Source organism: Saccopteryx leptura, chromosome 5 (genome assembly GCF_036850995.1).
Source record: "Saccopteryx leptura isolate mSacLep1 chromosome 5, mSacLep1_pri_phased_curated, whole genome shotgun sequence".
In the NCBI taxonomy this organism is placed as follows: Eukaryota; Metazoa; Chordata; class Mammalia; order Chiroptera; family Emballonuridae; genus Saccopteryx; species Saccopteryx leptura.
Window position 1 is genome coordinate 28,874,989 of NC_089507.1, and position 5,804 is coordinate 28,880,792.

A 5,804-nucleotide genomic window follows, 5' to 3' on the forward strand; every position below is an offset into this window, starting at 1 on the left:
ATGGGGAACAAAGGAGAATGAGGCTAGTGAGCTAGAAACCTTTGATTCTAGGAAACTCAGATAAGTCAGTAGCTTTGTGAGCGCTGAATGAGTGGGTTTTGGAGCCCAGTGTGTGTTTTTACTTGCCTGCCGGGTGCAAGCTAGGATTAAATCTAATGGCCCACCAGTTCTTGGCTCCGTTGTTTCATTACCATCTGTCCGATTCTATTGCGAACCTGCATGGGCCAGGCGGCTGTGATGGTGGCCCTGGCTACTGGCATTACAACATACAAATGGCCAACAGAAATATGAAGAGATGGTCAACATCACTAATCATCAGAGAAATGCAAATTAAAACCACAATGAGATATTATATCATACCTGTCAGAATGGGTATCATCAATAAATAAACAATCAACAAGTATTGGGAAGGATGTGGAGAAAAGGGAACCCTCCTGCACTGTTGGTGGGAATGCAGATCAGTGCAGCCACTGTGGAAAGCAGTATGGAGGTTCCTCAAAAAATTAAAAATGAAACTGCCTTATGACCCAGTGATTTCACTTCTGGGAATATGTCAGAAGAAACCCAAAACATTAATGTGAAAGAATATATGCACCCCTACATTTATTACAGTGTTATTTACAATAGCCCAGATTTAGACCTGACCAGGGGTGGCACAGTGGATAAAGCCTTGACCCAAAAAGCCGAGGTCGCTAGTTTGAAACCCTGGCTCTGGTTACTGGCTCTGAGCGCAGGCTCCTCCTGGGCAGGGTCACTGATTTGAGCAGAATTGTCCCCACAATACCAAAAGCTCACCAGCTTGAGCCCCAAAGTTGCTGGCATAAAAAGCCCAAGGTTGGCCCTGGCCGGTTGGCTCAGTGGTAGAGCGTCGGCCTGGCGTGCGGGGGATCCGGGTTCGATTCCCGGCCAGGGCACATAGGAGAAGCGCCCATTTGCTTCTCCATCCCCCCCCCCCTTCCTCTCTGTCTCTCTCTTCCCCTCCTGCAGCCAAGGCTCCATTGAAGCAAAGATGGCCCGAGCGCTGGGGATGGCTCCTTGGCCTCTGCCCCAGGCGCTAGAGTGGCTCTGGTCTCGGCAGAGCGACGCCCCGGAGGGGCAGAGCATCGCCCCCTGGTGGGCAGAGCGTTGCCCCTGGTGGGCGTGCCGGGTGAATCCCGGTCGGGCACATGCGGGAGTCTGTCTGACTGTCTCTCCCCGTTTCCAGCTTCAGAAACATACAAAAAAAAAAAAAAAAAAAAAGCCCAAGGTTGCTGACTTGAGAAAAAGGTCACTGGCTCAGCCAGGTCAAGGCATGTATGAGCAGCAATCAATGAACAACCAAAGTGAAAGCAACTATGACTTGATGTTTCTCATCCCCTCTCTCTCTTCTTCTCTCTCTCTCAAAAATATATTTTTCTGGAAGCAACCCAAGAACCCATCAGCGGATGAGAGGAGGGGCCCTGGCTAGGCAGCTCATTTGGTTAGAGCATCATTCTGATATGTTGGTCAGGGCACATACAGGAATCAATCAATGACAGCATGAATAAATCAACCAATGACAGCATGAATAAACTGATGTCTCATTCTCTCTCAGTCTCTCTCCCTTCACTTCCCTCTAAACAACAAAACAAAAAAAGAGGAGTTGATAAAAATGTGGAATATACAATGGAATATTACTTGGCCATAAAAAGAATGAAATCTTTCTGTTTGTGACAGCATGGATGGACCTAGAGAGTATTAGGCTAAGTGAGAAAAGTCACCCAGAGAAAAACAAATACCATATGATTTCAGTTATATGTGGAATCTAAAGAACAATATACATGAAGAAACAAAAGAGAAATAGACTGACAGATACTGAGAACAGACTGATGGTTGCTAGAGGGGAAAGGATTTGAGGGACTGGTTGAAAAAGTATAAATTGGTAGTTTAAAATAGTCATGGGGATATAAAATACAGCATAGGAAATATAGTCAATAATATTGTAATAACTATGTATGGTACCAGGTGGATACTAGATATATCGGGAGGAACATTTTGTAAAGTATATGATTGTCCAACGACTATGCTGTATACCCGAAAGTAATACAAAATAATATTGAATGTAAACTGTAGTTGAAAAAAAAATTAAGAAATTCTAAAAAAGAAAGATTTGTGCTCCTTTGAGGATGGTTATGGTTTATTTTAAAGGTGTGTTAACCTAGATGTACAGAAACAATGGATAGGGCTTGCTTATGGCAAAGATAAATTTTTTACTAAAAAATTATATTTCTGGGCGTGATTTTCCACCATAACCTGCCCAGTTAGGAATATATGATCAGATCACCCTGTGAGGTTATTTTCCATAGAATTTTTTTTTTCGTTTATAAAAGTTTTTGCACAACACTATTATAAGTTTAATTGAGAATGAAAACAAGTATTTATCAGCTATTACATAGAGGAGGAAAAAATCCTGAGATAGATTTTCTTCTGATTTACCATTGCAGTGTCATAGAGTAATGCCTATTCATTCTTTCACTCAGAAAATATCCATGAAGTGTTTATTTTGTACATGACTCTGTATTTGGCAGTGAGGAATACAATGCTAAATGGGAAATAGAACTTGTTTTCAAGGAAGATGAGCTACTAAGGGAGATTATAAATATGTAAAAATTAAAATTAAATGTAATGCTCCAAGTCAAAATCAAAGAATAGGTTATTTTTGGAGGAAATCATACTTATGTTCTAAACATAAAAAAGCATGTTTAGAGTTTAGCCACTAGCCTGACCAGGCAGTGGCGCAGTGGATAGAGCGTCGGACTGGGATGCGGAGGACCCAGGTTCAAGACCCCAGGGTCGCCAGCTTGAGAGCCGGCTCATCTGGTTTGAGCAAAGCTCACCAGCTTGGACCCAAGGTCGCTGGATTGAGCAAGAGGTTACTCGGTCTGCTGAAAGGCTCTCGGTCAAGGCATATATGAGAAAGCAATCAATGAACAACTAAGGTGTCGCAATGCGCAACGAAAAACTAATGATAGATGCTTCTCATCTCTCCGTTCCTATCTGTCTGTCCCTGTCTATCCCTCTCTGTGACTCCCTCTCTGTCTCTGAAATAAATAAATTAAATAAATAAATAAATAAATAAATAAATAAATAAATAGAGTTTAGCCACTAAATAGTCCAAAGATGGCTTTAGGCAAATACAGAAGGTTTATTTATAATGCCTTGACCATTTCATTTACAAAAATTCAACACATTTTCTAAAATATATACTTTATTAAAGGCCAGTCTTTTAGCGAAGGAAATGCCAGGGTTTGTCTTTGTTTTTCTTTTTCTTTTTGGGCATGTGTGCAAAAAAGACAGAGGGAGAGCAGAGGGAGAGAGATATGAAGCATTAACTTGTAGTTGTGGCACTTTATTTTATTTCAATTTTTAATATTGATTTATGGAGAGAGGGAGAGCGAGAGAGAGAAAGATAAGGAAAATGAGAAAGAGAGGAAAGAAGCAGGAAGCATCTACTAGTAGTAGTTGCTTCTCGGATGTGCCTTGACCAGGAAAGCACAGGGATTCGAACTGAGGACCTCAGCATTTCACAGGTCAGCAGGCTTCATCTTATTTAAAGTGTTAGATAGTAGGCATTTTGCTATTCTTCAGATTTATCTGGCATTTTAGAGAATTAACTTTTTTTTCCCAGTTATTGATTTTATAGAAAGAGGAGTGGGGGGAATGAGAAGTTTCAACTCATAGTTGCATCACTTGAGTTTTTCATTGCTTGCTTGTTTTATGTGCCTTGACCAGGCAAGTCTAGGTTTTCAAACCAGTGCCCTGAGCATTCCAGGTTGATGCTCCATGCACTGTGCCACCACAACCCAGGTGAGAATTAACTATTTTAACAGAATGAATTATAATATAACCAACTGGAAGATTATAGAGAGCAGAGTGTGATCAAGAGTAGCCTCTTGGGGCCCTGGCTGGTTGGCTCAGTAGTAGAGCATCGGCCTGGCGTGCAGGAGTCCCGGGTTTGATTCCCAGCCAGGGCACACAGGAGAAGCGCCCTCTGCTTCTCCACCCCTCCCCCTCTCCTTCCTCTATGTCTCTCTTCCCCTCCCGAAGCCGAGGTTCCATTGGAGCAAAGTCGGCCCGGGCGCTGAGGATGGCTCTGTGGCCTCTGCATCAGGCGCTAGAATGGCTCTGGTTGCAACAGAGTGACGCCCCAGATGGGCAGAGCATCGCCCCCTGGTGGACATGCCGGGTGGATCCCGGTTGGGTGCATGCGGGAGTCTGTCTGACTGCCTCCCCATTTCCAATCTCAGAAAAGTACCCAAAAAAATATAATAATAATAATTAAATAAATAAATAAACTTAAAAAAAAAAAAGAGTAGCCTCTTGGTATTTAAGTATATAAAGGTACTTAATAATTCAAAGATTCTTAAATTTCTTCTTTGAAACTGAAACAGACACGATCTTGAATGAGGATGAGCATTATAAACATTCATTTATACAATATTTCAACCTAATGCTGATTGATGTCTCACCCTTTAAAAAATGTGTTGTGCTTTTCCTACTGGTTTAGAATTTAAACCAATAAGGAAGGAAGAAATCTTTTAAATTATTTATTTATTTTAGAGCAAGAGAAAGGGGGGGAGAGAGAGAGAGAGAGAGAGAGAGAGACAGAAATATCAGTTTGTTCGAGTATGTGACCTGACAAGGGATCGAACCCACAACCTTTTCATCTTGGGACAATGCTCTAACCAACCGAGATATCCTGCCAGGGCCAAAGGAAATCTTTTAAAATATTCATCAGTTGCGATCTCCTATTAATGGCGGGCGGCGGCTGTTGAGTGGGACGCAGACAACTGCTGCCCGCATCGGGAAAGTGTCCCTGCTTCTCCCCCTTTTTGTTTGCCGCCAGTGCTCGCCAGCATGTCGGTGGTGCCGCCCAATCGCTCGCAAACTGGCTGGCCCCGGGGGGTCAACCAGTTCGGCAGCAAGTACGTACAGCAGACCAAGCCCCTCACCTTGGAGCGCACCATCAACCTGTACCCTCTTACCAATTATACTTTTGGTACAAAAGAGCCCCTTTATGAGAAGGGCAGCTCGGTTGCGGCCAGATTTCAACGTATGAGGGAGGAATTTGATAAAATTGGAATGCGGAGGACTGTAGAAGGGGTCCTGATAGTACACGAGCACCGGCTACCGCACGTGTTACTGCTACAGCTGGGAACAACTTTCTTCAAACTACCTGGTGGTGAACTTAACCCAGGAGAAGATGAAGTCGAAGGACTAAAACGCTTAATGACAGAGATACTAGACCGTCAAGATGGAGTCCTACAAGACTGGGTCATTGATGACTGCATTGGCAACTGGTGGAGAGCAAATTTTGAACCTCCTCAGTATCCATATATTCCAGCACCTATTACAAAGCCGAAGGAACATAAGAAGTTGTTTCTGCTTCAACTTCAAGAGAAAGCCTTGTTTGCAGTCCCTAAAAATTACAAGCTGGTAGCCGCACCATTGTTTGAATTGTATGACAACGCCCCTGGATACGGACCCATCATTTCTAGTCTCCCTCAGCTCTGGAGCAGGTTCAATTTTATATACAACTGAATTCCTGCACAGTGGAGAAGTACAAGAAGCCGTCTCTGAGCACAGCTCTGCACAGTGTGGAGTAAACATGGTAGACAGGTTTTTTGTTTTATCGTTTTCCCAACCCCGAAATCACCACCTGCTTCCTATTGTTTGAATAGTAAAGTCGATATAAAGAACTAGGTAATGGTGTAAACAAATGTGATGTTTCTTTTGCTTTTGTTTTTACTCATGTTTTTGTACATTAAAGAAAGTGGACTTCTTTC

General features: G+C 42.8%; 1 pseudogene; it reads left to right on the plus strand.

The window, feature by feature from the left end:
• Nucleotides 1–4,772: 4,772 nt before the first annotated feature.
• LOC136405419 (cleavage and polyadenylation specificity factor subunit 5 pseudogene) lies at nucleotides 4,773–5,804 on the plus strand (annotated as a pseudogene).